We start from the raw sequence: 26,644 nt of genomic DNA on the forward strand, positions 1-26,644 counted from the left end.
TGTCATCAACTCCACGAAGCCAGCCACCCAGCACTGATGAACAACAGATCATATTAGATGATAGCACCACTCCAGTGACGAAAGTAAACCAACTGAATTTGTCAGCACCAATTACAATATCATCCGTCAGTATGATAGATCACGCATCAGGGGGGTCAGGGAATTGCAGCGAACAACACCCAAGCACACAGTGGTGCCAGTCCTTGCTAGGCTCATTAGACTAAGCAATAAAGGTACTGAACTTTTAATCTGATAAAATGGACGTACAAATAGATCTTATAAACCATATTGCCACCCATATCTCAAGCATTAACTTCAAGATGGATTTGATTACATCCCTACTAAAACAAAGGGGAAATTTGGAACATCAAAGAAACAAAGATAATCAACAGCCCGATTGTGGCTGTGGGAATATAATAGAGAAACTGGCAAGTCTCCCCGATATTTTAATGGACATTTTAGTGGCGGGAAAATCAACAAGTAACAAAAAACAGAATATGGAAATTTTATATAGGTCAAACATGAAGGCATCCTCAACATGTAATTAAGTAAATACAAGGTTAAGTAGTGAAGGCAAAGGAGATCACGAGCAAGTGGAACTCGATGAGCATGTAATCCAAATGAAAGAAACACAGAATTCCTCGGAGATTTCTCCTCACGCAAAACCCACAAAAAGGCAAAGAAAACGTGCAAGGAAGGCCTGGCTTAAGCATAAAAAGCAACAAAGCCCAGTTTCAGAAAAGATCTTTCCAATATTCGCAATCAAAACATTTCGAATGAGAAAAATCAATTAGCTGAATTCATCAACGGGTGGGCCAGTCGTATCTGACATAGCTCAAGTGAAGTCCCCACAAGAACTTAAGAGAAAGGAGGACTGCTCATGTATCGCTGTTCGTTCCATCTCCAGCTTGCAAAAAAATAAGTTAAAGCAATGTCTTGTCACTGAAGCAGAAAGCCTGTAAATAAAGGAAATAGACCAGAAAAACGCTTCTTGTAGCAACAAACACCGAAACACAGACAGAGGAGTCAAAGTCCCGCATTGGGACGAGGAAGGCATAACTAGGAATGAACAAGGAAGTAGGGACGATCCAACAAGTAAGAGGTGGATACAGGAAACAGTCCCCACGCTAAGCCCAATCTGATAAACGTTACCACAAGAGGGAAGGAACGAAGATGTATGCTCCCCCCATGGAACGGGAAGTCGAACTAACAGGGACAAGGACAACAGAATTTTGGACATGAATATGAAGAAGGCTCACAGAAATTATGTGGGTCAAGAAGCCAGTAAAGAATTTAACTCATCGAAAACTAACAACTTGTCATCACTAAAAGAAGAAATCGCACAATTTCACAATCGTTTTCAAAATCAGTCAGACGCATTTGAATTAAACTGATATTTGTGCCGGAATATTCAACCAAGGGAAGGCAAGACATTTTGAACCGAGGGAATTGGCTAATGTTGTTTAAAGCAGTCCCAGAATTAAACGGAATTACCTCACAAGACCTAACAGCCGTTGATTTTCAACAAAAAGGATCAAACTCTGAGATTGAACAGTCAATGACAACATGGTCCTCAAAGGAATTAGTTGACAAGATATTCGCAGCAAAAGCAAGATTCGAAGCCTGGGGAATCATGCTGAAGTTGCATAAACGCCCAAGATATCCTTATCCGCTCTTAGGCAGTCCAAAACATTTAAAACAGGAAGACTCTCTCGGGAAATACCAGAACATATGCATACGAGGAGCTCGATCGACCACACCGGTTATGACATTGACAGAAAAGGGGCCCACAACATCGGCAAGTGTACCCGACGAGGGAAGTAAAAAATTGGACAGGCTGGATTGGTCATGGTTGCCAATGGGGCTAAGTAAAAAACATACCTAACACAGAGCTAAAGCTAAATGTAAGAGAAGAGAAACAGGCTGATAATACGGAGGGAACGAAGCATGACAAACTTTCAATCTGCTCCTGGAACGTCCACGGGTTTAAAGATATGGACCAGGACCAGGAAACAATAGCTTTCTTTCAACAATTAGATATAATCATGCTTCAGGAAACTTGGAACTTGATTCCATCCGCAATTCCTGGATTTAAAGAACATCATATTCTTGCAGAAAGATTCTCAAACTTTGGGCACCCGCGAGGAGGCTTGTCAATATATGCCTCACAAAAGTATATCTGGCTAACCGAATAACTGGACGTGGGGGCAAATTGGGTACAAGTGATTAAAATCACCGGATTGTCCCCTTCAAATAACCTAAAGTGGCAACTCTTAATGATTAATGTTTACGTACATCCTGAGAGAAAGACCCAGCAAGAAAGAAACTCTATTTTAATGGCCCTGATCAAAACTTTGCAAAGATCTCACGAGCAATGCCCCATGTTCATCTCAGGAGACTTTAACAGCAATCTCATAACAAAAGATCGAATGAAAGGAAAGAGGTTGGGGAACTGGGGAGGCCGAATATTAACGAATAAGCTAAAAGATATTGAATTGAAATGCAAAGGGAGATACATCAGCGGCAATAACGTATTCGAGTGGTAATGTTCGCTCAATTATAGATTTTACCATCGTTAGTACCAGGCTACTCTCTTGCATCAAATCTTTTTGTATCATCCAGAGCATAGAAAGCGATCATTTCCCTCAAATTACGACAATGTCCATTTCCATCATATGGGCAGAAAAAATCAACTCCCTTATACAACCCTCCGAAAGGTTTAACTTGTGGAAACTTAAATGGCGAGGGGGAAACCTGAAAGTTATACATGAGACAGTAAGGGAGCTTATGAGCAAACTGGGGATACAACCAGACGAAGAACGTGTAAAAAACTGGGAACATCTGGGCCAGGCAATTACAAGTAAATTTCCAGCACCACCTGGCAGCCAAAGAAGGTTTAACTTGAGGAGGGAACCCTGGTTTAGCAAAGATCTAAGAGATCAAAAAAGAAGGATCTCACGAGAGGTACGAATTCAAACCCAGGCGACAAGACTGGGCAAAAAATCAAATAAAAGTAAATTGAAGGAACTAAGGAATTCCTATAAGAAGTCATTGACGCAAGCAAAAATGGTTTATAAGGAATCAATTTGGATACATCTATTGAGTGCAAGTAAATTGCCAAATAGCAGGGACTTTTGGGGCATTATAAATAGCCTGAACAAAGGAGCAAGACTCCAACAAGAACTTGGAATTGGAGCGGAAGCGTGGGTTGAGCATGTGCGGGACATGTACACCAGTACAACACTAGGGTCCATTGAAGGGTCTCAATGGTCGTCTTCGGTAGTAAAAGAAAGGAAAATAAAACCCAAGCAGGAAAATTTGGTTCTGCAAAATCCACTACAAGTGACAGATGGCCTTGATCGAAATACCCTGACCACCACAAAACTACTACGAGGTATAATACAAAGGTTAAAAACAGAAGGAGCGGCAGGTCAAAATGGCCTACCCAATGCATTCTTTAAGAATGACCCAGATTATTGGTCGAGCAACTTAACACCGCGATTCAACCATATTTTTACACACAGCGACGTCCCCGATTCATGGAAAGGGACCATAATCCATCCTATATTTAAACAAGGCGATCGTCGTAATCCAGGGAATTACAGGCTCATATCTCTAATCGATGTTGAGGCCAAGCTCTACGCCTCTTGCCTCCTTGTTCAGTTGCAAGAGTGGATGGACGACAACAACATAATTCCAAATTTTCAAACAGGTTTTAGACAAGGGATGGATACAATAACAAACTTGGCATTCCTGGCATTCCTAACTGAAAAGGCACAAAAAAGAAGAATGCGACTGTATGCATGTTTTATTGATATAAAATCTGCCTTTGATCAAGTGAACAGAAGGAGACTCTGGAAAAAGCTAAAGACATGGGGACTACCATATCAATTATTAAATGCAATAATTGCCCTACATAGTGACACCTGGGCGAGAGTAAAATTGGGCGAAGGATGCAGCACCACAGTGAGCATCGACACGCAGCGAGGATTAAAACAAGGCTGCGTGTTAGCACCAAGCCTATTTAATTTGTTCCTGTCAGATCTTAGTAAATACATGGAAGTAGCTGATTGCCACCCAACGTTAATGGCCAATAAGCAAATCTCCGTTTTACAGTATGCAGATGATATTGTATTTTTAAGCCAAACTCCTATCGGCCTACAAAGAGCGATAAATAATTTAGCATCCTATCTGGACCAGGAAAATCTGGAACTTAACAAAGCAAAAACAAAGGTTGTCCGTCTGGTGAATTCACACAAAATTAAATTCAATGGACAGTAAAAGGGACGAAGGTTGAAGAGCAAGGGTCATACAAATATCTCGGTATTACAATAGGGCAGGGTACAATCCACAAGGAGCACAAACTTGTCGCCAAAGCAAAAGCCCAATCATTAATCATTGCTTACGGACAACTAAAAACTAAATTGGACTGCCCGAATAATAACCACCTTTAAAAAGTGATGTCAGCACAAAGTATGCTCACTCTGTCATATGGCTTAGTCACTTGGTGTGGCAAGGAGGCGGAGTTACTCAATGATCTCCAGACAAGGATCTATATAGCTGTTTTTAATTTGCCAAAGTCAGCCTCTCCATCCCGGCTTAAATTTAGCCTCCAAAAGCAAAAATTTTGGAGCATGAGCGGGTTTTTAAAGCTTTGCCACAAATTCCGTGCTGCAGAACCCGATTCAATGGATAGCCTATTCTGGGAAGAAATCAAGCTCCAGACGGGCCAAGAATTACCAAGCTTATGGGGAAGTTGTCTGAGAACTTGTTTGGCAGACTGGGAAAAAAGCCTAGACAAAGCAACTTTTAGTAAAGTGATTAACGACGCAGCAAAAAAGAAATCCTTTCTGGAGGACAAAATTATACTTCTAAAAGCAGGCACGGGTGGACGATCATCTCTTCTTACAAATTATTGAAACCGCAAGCATACCTAACATCTCACTTTAGCTGGCATCTAAAGAAGTCTTTATAGACTACAAGCTGGGCTTGCATGAATTGAAAGACCTACAGCCGTCCTGGAAACAACCCAAACAAGTACCTCAGTGTCGTCTGTGTGGCTATCTAAAGGAATCCCTAATCCATCTTTTTTGCGTTTGCCCAGCAGTTACGGCTTGGAGGAGATACTACTTAAGAGCTATTTTCAACGAACTTAAAATCGGCACGTGCAGGCAAACCGTTATACGCTGGATGGACGGTTCCTCTATAATCCTGGCCTGCAGAGGAGTGAAATACCTGGCTGAAGTTAAAAAACTATTACTCCAAGCAGGAGGAGATCAGAGAGGTCGGAGCAATAGGACACTGTTTTAATTGGAATAAGTTGTGCAATAAATGGACTGAAAATAGATTTACTTGGTTAGGTGTCATAGATGCTGGACTAAATTTTAACTATTGTTATTTTAGTATTTTATGCGATGGTAGAGTCCCCACACTGTAATCAACAGGATATAGTATTTAATGTAGTTTGGTTTTAACCGTGGATGCAAAGATATTTAATTGTTTTGGATATCTGTAACGATTTTAACTAATCATAAAATAAACCTGAAATTTGAAACATGCAGTCAATGTGGAAGGAATGTGGAGCTGCTTACACATTTCCACAACCTGCCATCCACAAGCAAATAGGCAAATAAAACCTGCAGGCAAATATTATGGACCCACCTGAGCCCATGAGGTGGAAGTGGGATGTCCTTTTACCATGCCTCTCAGTCTGTTTAAGGAGGAGTGGGAGCAGGCTACATGCTAGCCCTCCGGAACCAGATGGCCAAGTTCTGGAAGAAGGCTTCTGAGAACTTGTAGGCTAGCCAGGAGGTGATGAACCAGTGGTATGACCAGATTGCTAGTGCTTTGGAGTTTCAGCCTTGGCAAAAAGTGTGGGCAATGGAGCCTGTAGAGCCCAGGGCCCTCCAAGACTGTTGGAATGGGCCTTATGAGATACTTGAGAGGAAGGTGGAGGCCACATACTTGGTGGACTTCACAACCCCCAGACACCCCTCAACAGCCTCCCATATCATACGTCTCAAGCCACACTTTGAGAGGTCTGTGGTCACCATGCTGTTGGTGGCAGATGATGGGGAGAAGAAAAATTCAAATTTCTTCTACTCTGTGCAATATGCATTGACTTCTGTTCTCTTCTAGAGTTCATTCTAAAATGTGCAAAGTTGTTTATGGGTAAGTAGGAGACTACATAATAAATCATCCTCAAATATATCATCTTGACAGAACCAAAAGATCCACACACATGAACATTTTAATTTCTATAAAAGTGGCCTTTTGACTAGAGATGGCCTGGTGATTGTGGAACAAGCTTTGTGTTGATAGAAGATTGATGCAACAAAGTCACTCCTTCAAGAAGGCAAAAACACCTCTTAAGCAGGTGCGGCTGGTGTTAGTGGGCAAAGGGGGTGTTGCCCTGCCATTTTTAAAGGAGAGGCAAGAAAAGAATTTAAAAAGCCAAGCAATTGAAAATAAATGATTACTTGCTGGTTGCTCTATTACTTTTAATGCTGCAGCTGAAATAAACAGCAGACGTCCTGCTGCGCATGTGCCTGCCAGGGCGTGGTCATCTTTTGACCTGCATGCACAAGCTACAGTGGTGAAGTAGTGACATCATGGCAGGGGGTGTGCTGAGTTAGAATGCTGAGGATGAATCTTCTTTTCGGGCGCTCGCAAAATGGCCCAGGGAGGTGTTTGCAGAACCTCGTTTGTTTCAATGGCAGAGTGCGGGGCAGGCTGAGAGGCCAAATGAGTAGTGGGTGACAACAATTACCGGTCATCACGAGAGGGGCTGGGTTGTAGGAGGGGTGCAGCTATCTGCACTCTGGCGGCGTGCTTTCACTTTTGAAGGTGTAATGAAGCCAAAGCTGAGCCATGTTTCATTGGAATTGTTACAGCGCAGGCCCAAAAGAATACAGGTTGGTAGGTGCCTATTTTCCCTTTAAGCTGTAATTTTATGGATTAGTTTATTTACGTGCAGTTAAACAGCCATGTGGTGTTCATGCAGGAGAGTTTGTAGTTAGAATACTCAACCCAAAGGTATTGGTACACATTACATGAGCACCGTACTACATTATTCAAGGTCAGATTTTTTTAAGGCACCAGCAGTATAAGTGATTTGCCCAGAATCACAGAATATACTCGAGCCAGGCGCCGAGACTCGAACAGCACTTAGGCCCCCATTATGATTGCGGGCGGACTTTGCCCGCCCGCCAATCTCGCAGAAAATGGGACCGCCCGCGAGCTGTGCAGTGGTCCCGCCTAGCATATTATGATGCGCCCACCACAGGGGAAGATTTGGCTAATGGAACCTCCACTGCGTCCACAAGTGTCTTCATTGTGCTGCGGTAAACCCGCATTCGTGTGGAACTTTAGTCCGGATATGCTGTGCGCTTTGTGAGGAGCCAGCGACCGCCATCTTGTGCTCGTTTTGAAAAAAAAAGGGCACCTTTATTGTTTCTTATCCTGAAAATACATATTCCTCTATTTTCCGCTATCCAATGTGGCTTAATCAAGGAATGGATTGTATTGCAATTGTTTTAAGTAACTCTGCAAAATAAAATAAACTGAAACTGAAACTGAATGGATCGTGACAGCTATTTTTCAGTAAACTTGTAAAACAGCTCCTCTCCATATTGTGGTATTTAGAAAGGAATGTCTGCTACACAGAACAAAACCTCCTGTTTTGTTTCAAGCATTCAATTCAGCTTTTCGCAAGCTGCTCTGGCATGTTAGTGAATCTTTCTGACTGGTTTGTGACTGCCATCTTGTGGTTCTCTCAAGCATTTACCTACTGCTGCAACTTCTCTTCATATAAATGCCATTTTTTCTTGGAAATATTTTGTTTTTCATATCTTGGAAGAGAGTGATCTTGTGATTCTTTCTAGCGTTTACACGCTGCTGTAATTTCTCTTTCCTTGAATCCCATTTTTTCAAGGAAATGCCTTATTTTTAAATAATTTGGAAGAAGATTTCTTTTTCTATTTGATGTTTATTTCATAAGAAAATCATCTCTCCGTTATTCCTTTCATCTTGTGGTCTACAATAACTGTTTTTCACATTTGCTGGAAGATATTTTATAATTTGGCAACTAATTTTTTCTACAGTGTTCCTACTTCTACTGTGGTTATTCCTGAATATCTGTGCTTTCCATTAGAAACTTTCCACATCTTCCTCTACAAACACTTGCCTGCCTTTTTCTTTCATGTCTATGGGGATAACCAGAGGGGGACGAGGCAACATTTCATCCAGTTTGTCTACCTCCAGTTCAAAATTTACTACGCTGCCTCTCTTCAACCCCTTTTCTCTCCTACAAGACGACAAGGAAGAACCCACGTAAACAAATATGTCTCATTTTTCCGAAGCTTCGTCTACCATGTCCTCTCCTATACTTGTTTCCGGACCTCCTTCTACAGAAGTCAACATTAAAACTGCACCTAAAGCAAATGCTTCACTGTCACTCTCCTCCATAAAAAGAACCAAAAAGGATCCTGCTACACCTACTATCTTTCCTCCATCAATAGAACTGCTTCTAGATGAAATACGTGCTCTTAAGCCGTATATGGAAGAAACAAATACTCGTCTGCAAAGTTTGGATGATAATTGGTTCTCACTTCAAAATAAGCTTACTTCTGTGGAAGGTCAAATTGAGTCGTTGCAGGTCTCTTCACGACAAATCTCCTGTATGAAACCTGAAATATTACAACTTCAGAAGCAGGTTGAAAACCTCCAAAATTTATGGCCTATCCGAAGGGTTGGAGGGACCCAACCCTATAGCCTTATTCCAATCTTTCATTGCACAATTGCTTAATATTCCAGATTCTGCACTTTTGAACATGCAAAGAGCTCACAGATTGGGTTCGTCCTCCCTCCACTTCTTCAGCTCAACTTAAACTAAGAGCTGTCTTACTTTATTTCTTGGAGAATACTGACGTGTTGAAAGTTTTGCAGGCTGTCAAAGTCAAGCGTCACATCCCCTGGCAAGGTTCACAATTATTTTCCTCACAGGATTACGCCAAAACAACTGCAGATAAAAGGAAAAGCTTTCTTGCGATGCGACCAGCACCACGAGATTTAAATGCCAGATTTGGTTTGATAGTCCCTAGCCTTTTCAAAGTAACTTATAAAAATAAAACAACCACATATGAAGATTCAACGTTTTCTTGAAAACTGCAGAGAAGAATCTATGGATTTTGCAGGAACATCTTCCTCTTGAGAACTTTATTATTTTTTCGATGTCAAGTTGTAGCTATTTGTTTATCTTATGCCTTTCTTGTTCACGATATTTTAATTAAGTTTTGACTTTTTTTATGTCTTCCATTTCTGGTGTCGTTTTTCCCTCCTTTTTTTACCCACCGTTGTTCTTTATCATCTAAATTATTTCATGTTTTTTCCTGAGTACGTTTCTTATCATTTTGAGGTTATGCTTGTAGTTATGTATTTATTTAGTGTTTTCCCTGTTCATGACAAATGAGCTAATTTTCTCTTTTTCGCTTATCCTTCCTTTTAGATGTTATCTCCCTCCAGTTGTTATCCCCCATTGTCTAATATTGTCTAGAATATTTCCTTCCTCCTGGTCTCCCCGGAGGTGTTAAGCTGATTAGTTTTCCCGTCCTTTTGTCTCAACACCCTCCACCCATGTTTGAGTCTCTGGTATATTTTGATGTTCTTCTCTTACCTTTTTCATATATTTTCCTCTTCTTTCCTCTTCTTTTCTTCTTTTTCTTTCTTCCTTAGTCCCCTTTTCTTCTTTTTAGGTCTTGCTGAGCCAGCGCATGCACAGCTCTGCGAGAAATTTTGTAAACGGTCATTTAAAGTGCTACCATGGGCGGCCTACAGCTTGCGTGCATGTGTGCGGTCACACGCTTACCGCACAGCCGTCATCTGGCTTTCTTATCTCTTCCTCAAAGCCAATAGCGATCACTTTCCCTTTTGCCAATTTCATTCGCGGCACCCTTAAAGCATGATCGCGATCACTTTCACTTTTGCCCACCGCATCACTAATGCGCACATGTGAAGTCTAAGGGGTCCATTAGGATATCGGGCGGATTGCCTCCGCCAGGGTGGCGGTGGCCACCGCCACCCTGGCGGAGGCAATCCGCCCGACAACCACTCTCATTTTCCCCTCCGCCAGATTAGGATGGCGGAGGTGACAGCGGCGGACGGAAAGACCGTCCGCCTCTTTACTGCCGCGGTTGCCTTGCAACCGCGGCGGTAATAGATCAATATGGTGGCGGTGTCCAATGGACACCGCCAACCATATTACGATGGCAAAATGTGTGGGCAATGCTGCCACGGAAAGGCATGCGGAGATTGCTGTGGGGGCCCCCTGCAGGGCCCCCAGGTTGGCGCCACTGTCGGGGGGGCACATGGGGGGTACCGATGGTACCCCCCCACATGTACATATGCCACATGTACATATGCTAAGCGGCAGGCACCGCGCGGTGCCTGCCGCTTTGCATGTGTGAATGCGTCAACTTATGTTTTACATTGTGGCGGGTGGTACAGAGAGCACCGCCCGCCACAATGTAAAACATATAGGATGTGCCCGCCACTGTGGCGGGCACATCCTAATACCCACAACGGGACCCCCGCCCTTATGGCGGGCGGTCCCGATCTCCGTTAGGGTGGCGGGCGGACAAAGTCGCCCGCCATCCTAATGGACACCTTAGTACCTCGGGGTTAACCTCATGTCTGTGGCGGCATAAATCAGCTTCGACAAAGGTACGAATTTAGCAACGTGGCGCTAGCTCTGCATTACGCGCTATCAGGCACTATAATCGCGGTAGCACGCGCTTTTTTAAAAAATTGTTGTATTTCGATTTTAATAATGTTACTTTACCCTCGCACTTGACTGCACATATATAGCGCTGACTTGCACTATAATTGGCCCCCGCACTGCTGCTTTAGCGGGTTAGTTGCTGCTCCACACTCCCTTTCAGCCATCTTAGGGATAGGCAGGGACATATTCGCGGCGCCATTTTGGTGAGCGCCCAAGTCTTCCGGTAGGCTTACCATTCCGCATTTAAACTGGTCATGACGACGCGCATCAGTGACGCGCAGCGGGCACGCCGTACTCACGCCGGAGTCCAGCCCGTCTGCGCCCGTCCGCGCTGAGGACGGGCTGGATGGCTGGACTACTGGTCAGGATAAGGTAGGCTCTTACTCATTCAAATACTTCTTACAGGATATATTACGGCTCAAACCTCCATTTGCACCGTGCTTCCATTGGTGCACCCCTGAAGACTTCCTACTACCCTTGGGGTGTGGTTGCTTTCAGGTAGACTCGGGGGGTCCCAACCTACCCTCCCCCCCACCTCCTCCGGAGGCCCGCTCTCCGTTGGGCTCAGTGTGTCGAGCGAAAACTGCTTTCTTATTAACGCTCGCTCTCTCATCAAAAACAGTATAGTTTTTAAGGAGCTCATTTTAGAAAGGAAACCCTCTTGGGTCTTTATTACTGAAACTTGGGCTAAAGACTCGTCAGGTCCTGATCTTGTCGTAGCGGTCCCTGAGGGCTACTGCTTAGCACGACAGGACAGAATAGGCCGAGTTGGTGGTGGCCTGGCTATCCTGTATAAAGACAGGTTTCATTGCCACACTATTCCTCTCTCTGACCCCAAGGATGTGTTCCAAGTACTATACTTTTCCCTGTCCGACCATTCTAATCCCGCGTTCAATGGGATTTTGCTTTATCGTCCCCCCGGCCCAAGACCAGATTTTGGCCTGAAATTGCTTCAGGTTTTGGAACCTTATTTTGGCCGCCAAAACCTTACTATTCTAGGTGATTTCAATTTTCACCTAGAGTTGCTGGAGGCCCATGATACTATCTCCCTGCTGGAAGTTATGTCAGCCTGTGGACTCACCCAATTGGTGAAAGGACCCATCCACCGAGCTGGGCATACGCTCGATGGAATTTTTTCTAACGATCAGAGGCTGACAGTTACCATCCCCTTCCATCTCTCATGGTCGGATCATTTGGCCGTTCCCTTCGATCTAACACATCCGACCCAGGACACTATTAGAAGGGTCCCGAGTACTATGGAAGTACGAAGGAATTTCAAAAACATCAGGGAAGACTCTTTCCATCCGTGGATATCCAGTCTGTCCTCTACTCAGGAGATGGACGCTCCTTCAGCGGTCTTACAATTCGAAAAGACCATCTCGGAGGCCCTGGATGAACTGGCTTCTGCTAGGTCTTGCTATTCAGCCAGGAAAAGACCTTCAGCCCCCTGGTTCTCAGAACAACTAAGGCTCCTTAGACAAGAAGTAAGGAGACAGGAGCGCCTATGGCACTCTAGCTGGGACCTTAAGGATAGAGAAGCCCATAAGATCCTGTTAAAAAGATACAAGCTGGAAGTGATTAAGACCAAACAAGAATACTTTACGGCCCTCACATCCTCACTTTCGTCTCCTAGAGAGCTCTTCAGGATTGTTGATGCTCTTACTTCTCTCCAGATCCCAGACCCGGTGGTTGCATCTCAGGAGCTCTGCAACAAGATAGCCTCTTTCTTTCAGTCCAAAATTTCAGACATTTACATTGCCTTGGAGTCACAAAGATCCTCTACCGCTGTACCTCCAGTGCCTGCTGTCTTGGAGTCTAATTTTGTAGAACTACCTCGGCTCGTGGGTCTGGAATCCTTTCCCCCTCTCTCTTGCCAGGATCTTGAGATCCTTCTCAACAAAACTAAATCTGGTTCTCCGCTAGATGTCTGCCCGTTAAAGATCCCCAAGCAGTGCAGAGAATCCCTCCTTCCCCCTTTGGTTGACATCATGAATAGGGCGATAAAGGAGGGCATTTTTCCCCAGCAATGTTAGCCTATGGCAGTGTCCGTCGTGAAGTTTACCACCCACTATGTGGTCAACTTCTGCCACACCCGTCTGATTTCAAATATCCTATTGGCAAGATCAGGCACCCACCATTTTAGAAGTTCAAAATAGTGTGTTTGTGACAGTTAAATGAGTCACTCTCCACCATTCAAAATTTGGTCTAGCTGGTTTACAATTTCAAACTTCAATGGACACATCTCATTCTTTTAAAAAATAAACATTTATATGTACAGCGTTACTATGCTGAAAACCAATATTAGAGCTGTGTTGTTTACACCTTTGTTAACGTTATTTTTGGATGAAAAAAATTAAAAAACAAAATGCATAAATAATACATTTCAAATGTATTTCTTACCCTTTTTTTATTTTACAGTTTTTTTAGGCTATGAATGTAATTTGTGAAGAATAAAGCACAAAAAGCAAATATTTATTAAAATATGTAGTAAATCCATACATATTTTTTACAACTACATTACTTTAGTGTTAAATATTAAATATGTTGCTGTGGAAAATGTGCGAAAGGTTCAAACGTTTTACCAGTGCAGACATTTGAATCCTGGGACTTCAAGGGGGTAACAGCCTCAGGTGTATCACTCATTTCCATACCTTGCCACCATAGAAGAAAGTGATATAATAAAGAAATTTAGATTGAATAGGCAAACTACACTGGATTTATGCCATCAGCTGGACCGATATCTTCAGCCACGCAACAGAAATCTCCCATCTATTACACCAATTGTCAAACTCGTGGCAGTTTGTCATTTTGTGGCCACAGTATCCTTCCAATACACTGTGGCAGTATCTGGTGAATGTCACAACCTACGTTTGGTGGTGCGCTACGAGAAGTTATATCTTCAATGATAAGACACATCAACAGCTTCATCCAGTTCTATGGTAGCAGGATTTAGCTAATTTGAAGGGAAAGTTCTATGTCTTGGATGGCCTACCACATGTGGTTAGAGCAATTGATTGCACACATATTGCATTAGTGCCACTACAACCCAGACAACAGGTCTACCGGAATCGGAAACACTTCCAATCAATCAACATGCAAGTTGTCTTCTTGCCAGACTAGAAAATCACAAGCATCTGTGCTCATTTCCCCAACTCTGCCCCTGATTCCTTTGTACTATGGAACAGTTCCATACCCCTGCAAATGTTACAACTTGGACCTCAGAGGGGCTGGCTTTTTGGTCAGTACAATCTTTCATAATATTGTTTGGGGAATTTTTAGTTGAATAATCTGAAATTGAGTTACAGTTGTTGGCACATATTTTGTATTCCATGTAGGAGACTGAGCCTATCCCAACAGACCATGGTTGTTGGCACTGCTGAGAAATCCAACAACGCAAGGGGAAGTATACTTCAATGAGGATCATGACAGAACACAGCGCAGTAGAGTGGACTTTTGGGCTCCTAAAGGAAAGATTTTGTTGTCTGGGCAAAACTGGTGGAACCCTCCCCTACTCACCTGATAAGGTGTGCCAAATCACCTTGCCTGCTGCATGCTCCACAACATCACCCTGCGATGGAACATCCCTTACAATTCCAGAGGATAGAGCCCATGAAGAAACACCAGGTGAGAATCCTGAAATGCCAAATGAAGAGGATAGTGTTGAAGAGGAAGGAGTTGACTTATGTCAAGATGTCATTGACAACTTCTCATGAATATAAATATATATTTACAAGTTATCACTTTCATGCTTACACCAACTATTGATGTGATGATGAGAGAAGTATGTGGTGGTAATTTGTCAATTTCAGGGAATTTTATTCCAAAGGTGTTTGTTAATCAAAGTTTCGACACATTGACTACTGTGTTCACTTACATTGTTTATCTGAGATTGTTTTGTGAAACTGTGTCCTCCAAACATTGAATATATAATGTATCCTTTATGTTATGTTTGATTGGAAATCTTTTTGTTTTGATCTCTTTTATGTTCCTACACCATCTCATCTTCGTTTAGACATTTCAGAGTTGTAACCTTTTCAGCTATATGGTGCTGTTTTGAAGTACAAACTTTGGGTGTACAAATTGTGTATCAAGGCAACTTGTACTGTGATTGAATGGAAGATTTGTAGATTACATTGGACTTGTTCACTGTCGTGTGTTGGCACTAAGGCAATATGTGTACCATCATTAGCTCAAACCACATGTAGTAGTGGAGCCAAATCATGATAATCTCCCATCACATTGGCAAAATCCTCATTGTGTGTAAAGTGTATGTAGCTGTTGATTTGTCTCATAATTGTCAGACATACTTCGTGTGGCACACCATATTCATTGGTTGTGACATTCCACCAGACACTAGAACAGTAAATTTAAATTATCCTCTGTCTACAAAATTTAGTACTGCCATGTTTCTGATTAATGGTGTTATTGATGTGGGATTCTTTATGTTAGCTAGAAGATCTGGCTCCAGCTGATGACATGAGTCATGGATAATTTGGTTTGATTTAATGGTATTTTTTGGGGAGTCATGGTTGGTAATTTGAGAATAACATTACCTGCTTGCAAATTATCTGTGTTTACACAATCATTTAATTTTTCTCATTGTAAAGTTATGATGGAAGGAAACAAATGCATTTATAGAGTTAAGATATACAACACCAGTCTATGAGTTTTTGAGTTATGAATTTAATGAACTAAATGTGAAGACAATAAACCGGGTGAATGTGAAAAAGCAGACTAAAAAGTGAATAAGTCATTCATGGTGAATCAAACCATAGTTGAAGAGCTAAAATTGTTTGAAGTACAATGTCCAGAATATGCCTGGCATCACAAAGTTAAATCTGTCCGGAAATAGTCCACAGAATGAAGGGTCATCACACAATGGAGGAAATGGTGGTGGCAAAGGTCTTGCCATCCTCACCTCCAGATAATCTGAGCGGGCACCCCTTCTGCAGGTGAGGGAAATCCACAGTTGCAGGATCTTTGGTCCCTGCAGTTGGTTCTTCCAGTGGCAGCGCCTCCATTCCTGTGGCAGGTGTAGATTAGCCAGATGTTGTAGGGCAACAGGAAGGTATAGATGGTGCTGAGAAATCCCTGCACATATGGGTGTAAATGTTCTGCAGCACCCTAGTCAGGGAGCCAATATTGGAGTTGTGAGCCTCCATCTGATAATTGAGTTTCCTTCGCAACTGCTTCATGTCCCAGAGCTCGGTGAGTACCTGACCCATCATGTCTTGAAACTGATGATAGGCTACAAAGACTCGGTCAAAGGTGGTCTGGGAGAGAGTGGCCTCTATGGCCTCAATATGTTGGCCCACAAGGGAAGGAACACAATTTGTGTTACAGCGGTAGGAACACAGGAAAGGGAGGATTAGGTTAGCTGAGGTGAACCCAGTGAAACTCTCTCAAACCGTCCGCCCATGCTAACCAGATGGACCAGGATCCTCATTGTCATTCAGATTACGAGGATACAAGAAGCATTGTCCTTCACTGAAGGCTTGATCCTGTGCTGGAGTGGAGGTCTCTTCAACGACAGATTCCTGACCATATGCTCTGGCAGTTGGACCTCTTGAGAAATTAAGATCATATTTTTTAGTAAAAGTATGCATTATACATCCAAATCTTTTTAAACAAACTATAAAGTAACCTGGAAGAAAAACGGGTAGAGATTATGATGATTTTAGCTTTCAGTGGTATCGAACCTATTTTTTACTTTTTGCAATTTGAAACAGCACAACTTCAAATAAGCAGGTAATAAGAGGTCCTATATATTTCTTTAAGTGATTAGGAAGTCTAGTTAACATTTCCCAACCATTCAACATAACACAAAGGAGAGGTGACATGTGTAATTGACAATTCCAAGGAATAGCTGACTTCAAAACCGAGATTTACACACCTTGGATGGATGTTTGACTTTAGTCATCATGTGAACTGTGCAGAGTCAATTTATGCAATTATCACATATTCTTGACATCAATTCAATTGGTTGAGAAGAACAGGACAACATTCAGAAACCAACACTAACCATTGAATAGGGATTGATCACAACATGATACTTTACCATATATGGAAAACTGATAGACAAGAGAGAATGAGCAGTATGACACAGCAATAATCTTTTGCAAAATCAGAAGCAGGGCATCATGGTAGTTTTAATCATCTCAAAGACAACTTTCCAACATTCGCAAAATTGTTAGTGGAACAAACCTGTAGAAAATATGTAGTTGAAATGGGACAGGCACTTACAATATGACATACATATGGGTGATGGGTTATTTGGTGTTCTAACAATTACATGCACCTTATCAGTATGTGACATGTAATGGAGATTGACACCTGTAATCTTAGATGCAACACAATACATTCACACAAACTATCCAAATTATCTGATAATGATACTTTGAGCTTTCTATATTAGGAAAATAGTGAGACTTTGTAAAGTGTAACTTACCAGACTCCACAACACTCCACTAGGTACTCCTGTGAAGCCTTCAGGATGTAGGATCTGCAAGACCTTCTACAAGACCTTCTACTCCAAGGGTATGAGTTGTAAGGGGGGCCTGGGAAATCCACCCACGGTCTTCTGGGCTTCCAGGTGACACTGAGGCCAGGGAACACACCCTCCCCACAGGTCATTCAATGTCTTACTAATTTCCTCCTGTGTACGCAGATTGTTTGCTATAGCATTCACTGTTGATTGTTCTGGCCCAGATTTGCCTTTTCTGAGATAGGGTGTATTTTGGACTTGGGCTCCAAACAATTTTGGCTCTACTCTTTCATTCACCAAAACAGGGATTTTTGGGGCCTTGCATTGTGCAAAGGAATATGAAGAAATAAAACAGTTTGCCTCAAGGAATTAAATAAACGAAAATAAAGGGACAAAAAACAGGGAAGAGCAACAAAACAACCTCACTCAACTGGCAACAATTCTGCTAGAAAATATTGTGGTGCAGTGGAATGGCAAAGGATCATGGTCTGAAAAGGAGTGTTTTTTATTAGTGTGATAGGCAGGTGTTTCCATTTGGCCAAGGGACATCAGGTGTGTTGTACCAGCATCGATCCATTGGCCCCAGTGATGGTACACTGTTGAGCATGTAGCACAACAGATTCCATCCATCAGGGAACCACTGCTAGGAGATCACCAGCACAACAGTGAATTCTAAATCTGTTCAGCGGGAACCTGAGCATTGGCGTCCACCGTGTTGGCAATGGTGAGCTGCAAAACGTTGCAGGAAACACTCTGTTGACGCGGATCGCGAGTCAGCCTGCAAGCATCTAAAAATGGCAGGCGAAAGACCGTAGACATGGCAGGGTACTAGGGACCCCCTCCATCACATGACAGCAGCAGTCAGACTATCAAGATCCCAATCAGGCTCTTGGTCACAATATATCTAAAGTTGTAAAGGAAGAGCTGCGGTTTTCTTACCTGACTGCTGCTCTTCGTTGCATCAGATATTGACCACAGCGCTCCACCAACTATAGATAAAGATGCTAAACCATTTACATCAAGCCAGAAAGTAAAAATAAGAAATTGACAACTTTTTCCATTGAAGTCAATGGGAAACAATGGGAAAATGTTTTGAGGATTATAAAAAAGTATGTTATGGACTATTTAAAATATATATAGTGCTTTAATAAGATAAGTTATGTTTTTTACAATTTATGAAAAGTTTATGAGCTCTTTACACATTATATTAATATATTTCAAGTAATAAACCTTTTATTATCTTTTACAATAAAATTATAAAAAATGTATGTTGATGTGATTTTTCAAAAATATTTTACATATTTTACATGTTGGTTTTACTTTTGGTTTAATCATGCCTGATACCAAATGTGTATCATAATCATGGTTTTCTAATCAATACACAGGTATTAAAATGAATACCTGGGCATTAATATACTTGCCGCACACAATACATCTATAACTCTTGCATTCCATCTCTGAAGATGTGTTCAAGTTTTAAAATTATTCAAAAAAATGGTATTCAATTCAATTCAAAAGAGACTTTATTCGGTATATTTCAACCATAAAAGTGCAATAAAACATACAGTACATACATCAAATTACATTGTAAGTCCAGAAGATAAAAGAGCTGTATACATTACATACAATAGTTCATTCATTGGTCCAGACAAAGTCGCTGTTTAAGAGCCAATTTTAAAAATTCAAGAACTTGAAGGACACTATTACTGTATAAAAATTGTAAAAAGAAAAAAGCTGGTCGTATCTGTTTAAAATTCATTTCTTTTAAAAGGGCAATTAAAAAGCGTTTACGAGGGAATTCATAATATTTATATAGAAACATAAAGTGCATCATGTCCTGTGGAGACTTTCCGTCGCAGCCACAGGACGAAGGAATTTTACAGAAGCTCTCCTTTTTAGGTCTAATAAGCAGATGTTGAAACTGGTTAAATCTGAATCTTGTAAGCAAGAACTTATCATGAGTGCTGAAAGTGCCGAGTAAATAAGGCTCTGTTGTCAAACATGTTTTAACCATGATAAATTTCCTCACACTAACTTTTTGTAGCTCAACACCCTCCCTCTCAGCCTTCTTACGCTGAAAAAACACCTGCTTGACTAGATCAATGTCCGCCTTTCCAATTCCTGATGGGTGTTCAAACAGATCAGTAAAACATGTTTTTAAGTACTTCAGCCATGGAGTACCTGATGCGTTCTCAAGGGCCATGAAGTTGTTAACAATTAAGTGTGTTAGGGGAATTTCTTCGCATAACCACATTTTCAACCAACATAACAGAGGTCGTTAGGGACAGGATATCACTCAAATACCCCACTTCTAGTTCCTCATGTACCATAAAGTTGGAAGTAGAGGCCGGAACACACAAGAGCCGTTTATAAAAAAATTTTCTGTGGTCTGAAGTTGTTCCCCAACCATATAGCCCCAGAGCTCACTCCCGTATGCTGCGGTTGCTACAGATTTTGCGTCATATAATTTAATCATAGCAGCCGTGGGTTTTTTACCAAGCTTTGACGCAAAGTTAAAGATGGAGGCATTGACCTTAGACACATCACATTTTTTTTAGCAAGTTGCGGGGCCCAAGATAATTTAGAGTCAAAGAGTACTCCTAGATAGGAAAATGTACTAGAAAATGGTATATCTGCCTTATCTAGTTTGAAGGTGTATTGTCTCTTTGGCTGTTTCCCCACCTGCATAATGAAAGATTTGGAGTTGTTCACTAACAGATCTCTATCTTCCATGAACTTTTTGAATGCATTAAGTAGCAATTGAAGGCCTTTTTCCGTTCTTGCTAACAACACCGCGTCATCTGCGTATAGCAGAACGGGGATGCTTCTATTCCCCACTCTTGGACTATCTGAGTTCACCTCCTGTAGAACACCATCCAACTCATTTATATAAAAGTTAAAAAGGAAAGGGGCCAGTATACAGCCTTGCCGTACCCCCTTCCCAGTTCTAAAATCATCGGTTACTGATAGGTCTTGACAGTACCTTATATTTGCACTAGTGTTGTTATGGTGGTCACCCAGGAAGTTTATAATGTCATTGTCCACTCCCTTGTCCCTCATGGACCTCCACAGCTTCCACCTGTTGACACAGTCGAAAGCTGACGATAGGTCCATGAAGGCCAAGTGGACTGTGCCCTTTTGGACAGTGGTATATTTACTTAGTATTAGGAAGAGGTTCAGACATTGAGTTGTGGTCGAGCGGCCATTACAGAAACCATATTGGGCGATGGACATAATATCGTTGTCCGGTGTCCAATCAGAGAGTCACCGCAATACAATTCTCCCCACAAGTTTTGCCATGGAATTAATCAGGGAGATAGGCCTGTATCAGAGGGGGCTATCCCTGTCCCCTTTTTTAAATATGGGCACAATGGTGGAGAGCCCCCATGATGGCGGGCATCCCACCATTGCGGCTGCGTTAATGACCGCCGCAATAATCGGTGCCCATCAGTTGGGATCAGATTTAAAGAGATCCGGGGGTATCCCATCCGGGCCTGGTGATTTGCCCGCTGTGAGCCCCTCTATTCCCACCACGACCTCTCCTATACTGACATTCATATAAGGACCCCCTAAAGTGCGTTCAAAGGGTACCGCATTAGTTTCACTTCCCCCATACAATTGTTTAAAATGTGCGACCCATTCCTCTTTTGTAATAACACATTCTAACCCTTCCCCTGAGTCTTTCACCAGGAAGGGTTTCTTAAGCACCGCCCAGAATCTAGCACTATTTTTCAATGTTTGTGGTTCCAGGATCCCATCCCAAGCCTCATTCTTCAGTACCTCCTTTCTTGTTGCAATGACTGATTTATACTCTTTACGTGATCTCTGAACTAATTCCTTGTTTCGAGGTTTTAACATCAAGGCCGCTCTGAGATCACGGGCCGCTTTAGAGCATTCCCTATTGAACCACCTCGGGCCCTCCCTCCCTCTACATGTTAGAGGTTCTGTCATTGAAATTGCTATTTTGTCAGTTAAGCTCTGAAAATCAGATAGAACCTGGGTTGGGTCAGAATCAGCCTGAGTGCTTCTAGCGATAATATCGCTACAATTAGTTTGGATGTTCTGATATATGAGGGCCGGGGTGCACATAGACCATTTTAGGCGGCGTCTACCATCAGTTGCTGTTACCCTACCCTTACCTAGGTTACATCTTTCTCTGGCCACCCAGGGCCCCCTTAAGTGTATAGTCAGAGGGTTGTGGTCACTAAATGGGTTATTATCTATGAAGAATGAACGCACAAACACCTGCATGGGGACGGTTAACAGCATGTAATCAATAAACGTCCCCTTCCCATGCCCTTTAAAAGTTGGGGTAAGAAAGCGCTATGAGGGATCACATAATGCCATTGCAATGGTGAGACAATGTTCATTAAGTAAGTTATTAAAAAATGCCCCCACCGCGGTATGTTCCAGATGTAAACCGTTTATTCTGGGACAATACAGTTCCTGAAGGTTTTTCCCTAGGGGGTCACCACAAGGGTGAATATTAAAATCACCCATGATCAGCAAGTTATGTGAACAGTCCCTCATTGAAGTACCTATATAATCACTTAAGGTTTCTAAGTTGCCATGACTTGTAACATTATTAATAGAGTTATAAAAATTTATAAGACCAGCCTTACAGTTGCCCGCAGATAAAACTAGACCTTGTATACCAAGGTTACTTGATGGCCTGCTAACAATTGTACATTTCAATGCTACCGATATAAACATTACCATACCCCCCTTTGGTCTTCCCCGGTTTACTGATACAGTGGGTACAAAATATGCCTTATAACCTTCAATATACATATCACATTTTACTGACCAAGTCTCTTGTAAACAAATAATTTGAAAGCCCCCAATGTAGGCTAACCAGCTTTCATCCTGCATTTTGTTTTCTAAGCCCGCCACATTCCAACATATAACATTATTTTTTGGTGTAGTTGGTGGAATCACTTCTATCTGTTGTACTGAAGGCGACTGAACGGTACTCTGACCCTCCGAGACCCTCAGTCAGTCGCAGGCGTCCAGCCCTGAGAGCATATCAAAATGATTATGTGTGGGAACATTGTACCCTCTATTGTTCTGATTGTTGGCATTGAGGTTTGCTACTGGTGACCGCCAGCCATTAGCGTTTACTGCCAGTGTTTGCCAACCAATCAGCCCACTAATATTGTTATTGTACATATATGGTGTTACCGGACTTGGAATCTGAGCTTGTGATATAGGTCTGTACCCACGAGAATTATTAGGGGGATTTTTAGGGGAGTTCTGGTCAGGCGCATAAAAGTATCCCAGAGGACGCACACAGACACTGTTTGCATTGTAAACCAGTGAGGATGCGCGCAGTAAGACTGTAAGACTGTGGCGACATGTTGGGGGTGCTGGAAGTTAACAATCACACAGTCCCCCGTGGTTGATTTCCTTGAGGGTCCAACCCAATTTACTCTTTCAGTGGATATAATTTGGTCGTAAAAATGAGATGGATAACCACAGTTTTTATTTAGCCATGCCACTGTTTTGTTTTTTAGGGAGTCATGGGATTCTCCATATGGTTGGGCTGGTACTTCCTCATAACGTGGAACATTGGTTAGGACCACCACATATGGGACACATTCAGGGGGGAGATTTACGTTCCTGAGTCTAGCCCTCTGTGGGGCCGCTACACAGTTACCTAGGGGACAGGGGCCTGCTGAATCGGCTGGTTTACTGGAGCTGCGGGAGCCACAGCCACAGCGCCAACCAAAGGTTCAGGGTTTGACTGCCGCTTCTGCTGCACACTCTGTCCCCTGGCTACATTCTCCTTCCCACCCCCAACAGGGATAGTTTTAGGGGTTGTCACGCCTGGGGCAGGGGTCATATATTCCGCCACCAGACTGCCCAGTCTTTCTACCTCAGAAGCTACTATGTCCAATTTGGACATTATTGGAGTATTTAGATCTGCAATTTTGGCCTCCAATTTACCTACTATAGTATTTATTAGTGCTTCTAGGTTGGTGTCAGACAAGGTCACACTTCCCTCGTTATTGCTGCCCTCTTTGTTAGATTCTTCTAAAACCTGATTGCTTGCACTATTAGTATTGGTGGCTTTGGAGTTATTGGGTTGGTTAGTGTGAGATTTAGTTTTTACAGACTTTCCCCCACGCCTCCCCTGAGTCTTTCTGCACTTCCTCACTGGTCTTTGTGTAGAAGGGACCTCCACTAGCTCTTCTACTACTGAGTCTTCCTCCGAAGTGACAAACAGGTCCACAGGCTTCTCAGAGTGCACCTGTACCTTTACTACTACGCTGGGGCCCTCTGTACTGTGTGCGGCATGTTCTAAGGTGCCTTCTGGACCTTCTGTGGTCTCATTAGACACGATATCCATAACAGGGGGAAGACTTTTGCTGCCTAGTGAGGCCCTGCGTTCATTGTTGATTTGTGTAACTTTTTTTACCAAAAAGTTGTCCATGGTGCGTAGGCCCAATGTCGCAGGGTCCATGGTAATTGTGGGCATGTTAGCAGATTACAAGAAGGCTAAATTAACCCACTCTCAAGCAACATTTACCCTGCAGTGCTAAAATGAAATAGAGTACAGTATGAACTATTCAAAGTCTTACTTAAGAGTTCTATGTCCATGAGACCAGGGTCCGTGGCCCGTCCCGTCCTCTTCCGGCCACTGAGGGCCAAAGAGGGCCCGCCCTTTGCCCAGGCTTAGCCCGGCGCTGCCCGTGCGCTCCCGCGACTCGGGGGCTGCCTGCTCCTTTTCAAGCGCCTCCGGGCGCGCTGGCAGGCGGAAGTGCTCGCCGAGCAGCCTGGGAGCTGTAGTTCCCCCCGCGGCGTCCTCAGGTGTAGTGGACAACTGCGGCAAGGGAGAACAACAGCGTGGGCTCCCCAGGGACGTCTGCTGTGCTGGCGGTGAGTAGCGCTGCCCCCAAGGTCCGTCCGGCGCTTTAGAAAACTCTCCCCCCTCACTCTGACCACTTCATTTATCGCTGTAACTAAAGTATTCAGTTTGCCTCCGGTTTGCCTCCTACTGCTCATTCAGAGTTGAGCACTCCTTGCTGCCTGCACAATTCAAGAGACATTTCCAACGCTTTCTGTATTATCGGAACCCGACCAGTGAACCAGGGACTTCAACGTGACTATTTCTTGCTACAAGTCACACTACAGTTTAACTTATCCTTCTCCAAAGTGTGACTACCACAGTGTCTACTCGTCTGTGGTGCAGCACTTTTTGTTAGACGATGTACGTTTCGGAGCACCGGTGTCCGAGTTTACACGTTGTGTGGTGGGCTTGGGCACTTTATTTTGGTGATTCGAGTCCTCAGCTTTCTTCCGTTGCACCTTGGCAGTTGGTCTCCTTACTTTTAAACATTCCACGAACGTCACACCATGTGAGCCCTCTCACCACACACAGCATTACCTTTCTCATGCTGCCTGCTTCACCTCACCGTGACGTCTTGGAATGATTTCTTGTTACTGCTAAGGGATGCCTAGCTGATTCAATGTCCGTGAGCCGTGGTATTCAAAACCTTACCAATTCAATGTTGTAACAAATAAACCCGGGTATTAAGGTTAATACCTGAGTATTAATACAGTGTCCTGTCTAATATCCCTATATGCCTTGCATCCCACCCCTAAAAGTGTTTCACTTCTTTTTATTAAACAATTATAGAAATACTTATGGCAATACATACCCTATAAATTCACTTTTTAACACTGAATACTCAGGCATTCAATTTCATACCTGAGTATTAATATACATACTAACCCAATACCCCTATATACCATGCATCCCTTCCCTTATTGTTTGTCTCTTGGTTTAAAGCTATTTTTAAAGAATAAATGTAATATTAGAAACCTTATAAATTATCATTTAAAACGTTAATACGTATGCATTAAAATTAATACCTGAATATTAATGCACTCCCCCATCCAATACTTCTCCATCCCTTGCATACCGTCCCTAAAAGTTTGTTTTCGACTTTTATTAAAGTTTTTGAAGAATAAATATAATATACAAATTCTATAAATTCAAGTTTTAAAAATGAATACACTGGTATTAAAATGAATACTTTAGTGTCAATACATTGTCCTACCCAATACCCCTTTATCTCTTGCATCCCATCACTAAAGGTTTTCTCTACATGAGACAATGTTTATCAAAATAGTTAAAGTAAAAAAAAACTATAAATCCATGTTTTGAAAATGAAAACTCAGGTATTAAACTTGCAACCTGAAGATTAATGCACTTCTCCACCCAATACTTCTATATTCCTAGCACCCTGGCCGTAATGCCAATTGGTTTATATAAAAATATATAACATATATATAAACCTATCAATCACATATTTCATATATAACTATTTATTTACATTGTTTTCTAATACACACCAGCATATCAAAACAGATACCTGTCCATACTTACAAATACTTACCTATATACTTACCCAATAATGTGTGGTAACATAAATAAACCTATAAAAAAGATTACATTTGTATATATTTAAAATTCAACAATAAACATCATATCATTTTTTGAAAACACACTAATCCCTACTTTTTTTGCAGAGTTTTATACAGTGAAATCTCGACCTGAAGATATCAAAGCTCTTTACATATGCAGCAGTTGCATTACATAAGGACACATTCATTTTTTTAGGCACAAAGAGATTGTGATTTGCCCAGAATCCCAGGATATTGAGCAACCCTGCCAAGACTCGAACGCGAGTCCCCAGCTTCGAGGTCGACGTGGAAATGGTATACTTAGTAAAGGCATTAGAGGTAAAGGTATATGCCAATAAAGCGTGTTGAAGGTATGTGTAGTAAAGGCAACATGGTAAAGATATATGTGTGGTAATGACATGCGTGGTAAATGCCTATGCATTTTAATGACTGTGTGGTAACTGTTATGCGTGGTAAAGACTGTCTGTTATGGTTGTTTCACTTGTTAAATAATGCTGAATGCTTTTCAGGACCTGCTTTCAGAGTTTAGTTTGTGTGATTTGATGAGATAGTAACAAACTATCACACTTGCGTTTCTGTTACAATGGAATGATACCTTCTTGTATGCAGGAGTCAGGTAGCCAGTTCACATAGGATATAAGGTAAGTTTATTGCAGAAGTTGTAGCTTAGGCTACAAGTTACAGATAAATACCCCACCAAGATCAGTATCATTACTGCTAAGCACACTCTCTCTAAGTGGCACTCTTACAAGTACTCATCAACATTACATGACATCATAGACACAGGCTGAGCAGCAGAGAACAGCAAAACTATGGAGAGGATGCATTATGACTAACTCCAGGTTACAACACATCTCTTCCCCTCAGAAAATATCATACAATTACAACAGGATGTAAGATTGGAACTAATACACTGGATAAGGTCCATCAACATTCAACTCTATCAATTATTC

The sequence above is a fragment of the Lissotriton vulgaris genome, chromosome 7 (genome assembly GCF_964263255.1).
Source record: "Lissotriton vulgaris chromosome 7, aLisVul1.2, whole genome shotgun sequence".
NCBI classification, from domain to species: domain Eukaryota; kingdom Metazoa; phylum Chordata; class Amphibia; order Caudata; family Salamandridae; genus Lissotriton; species Lissotriton vulgaris.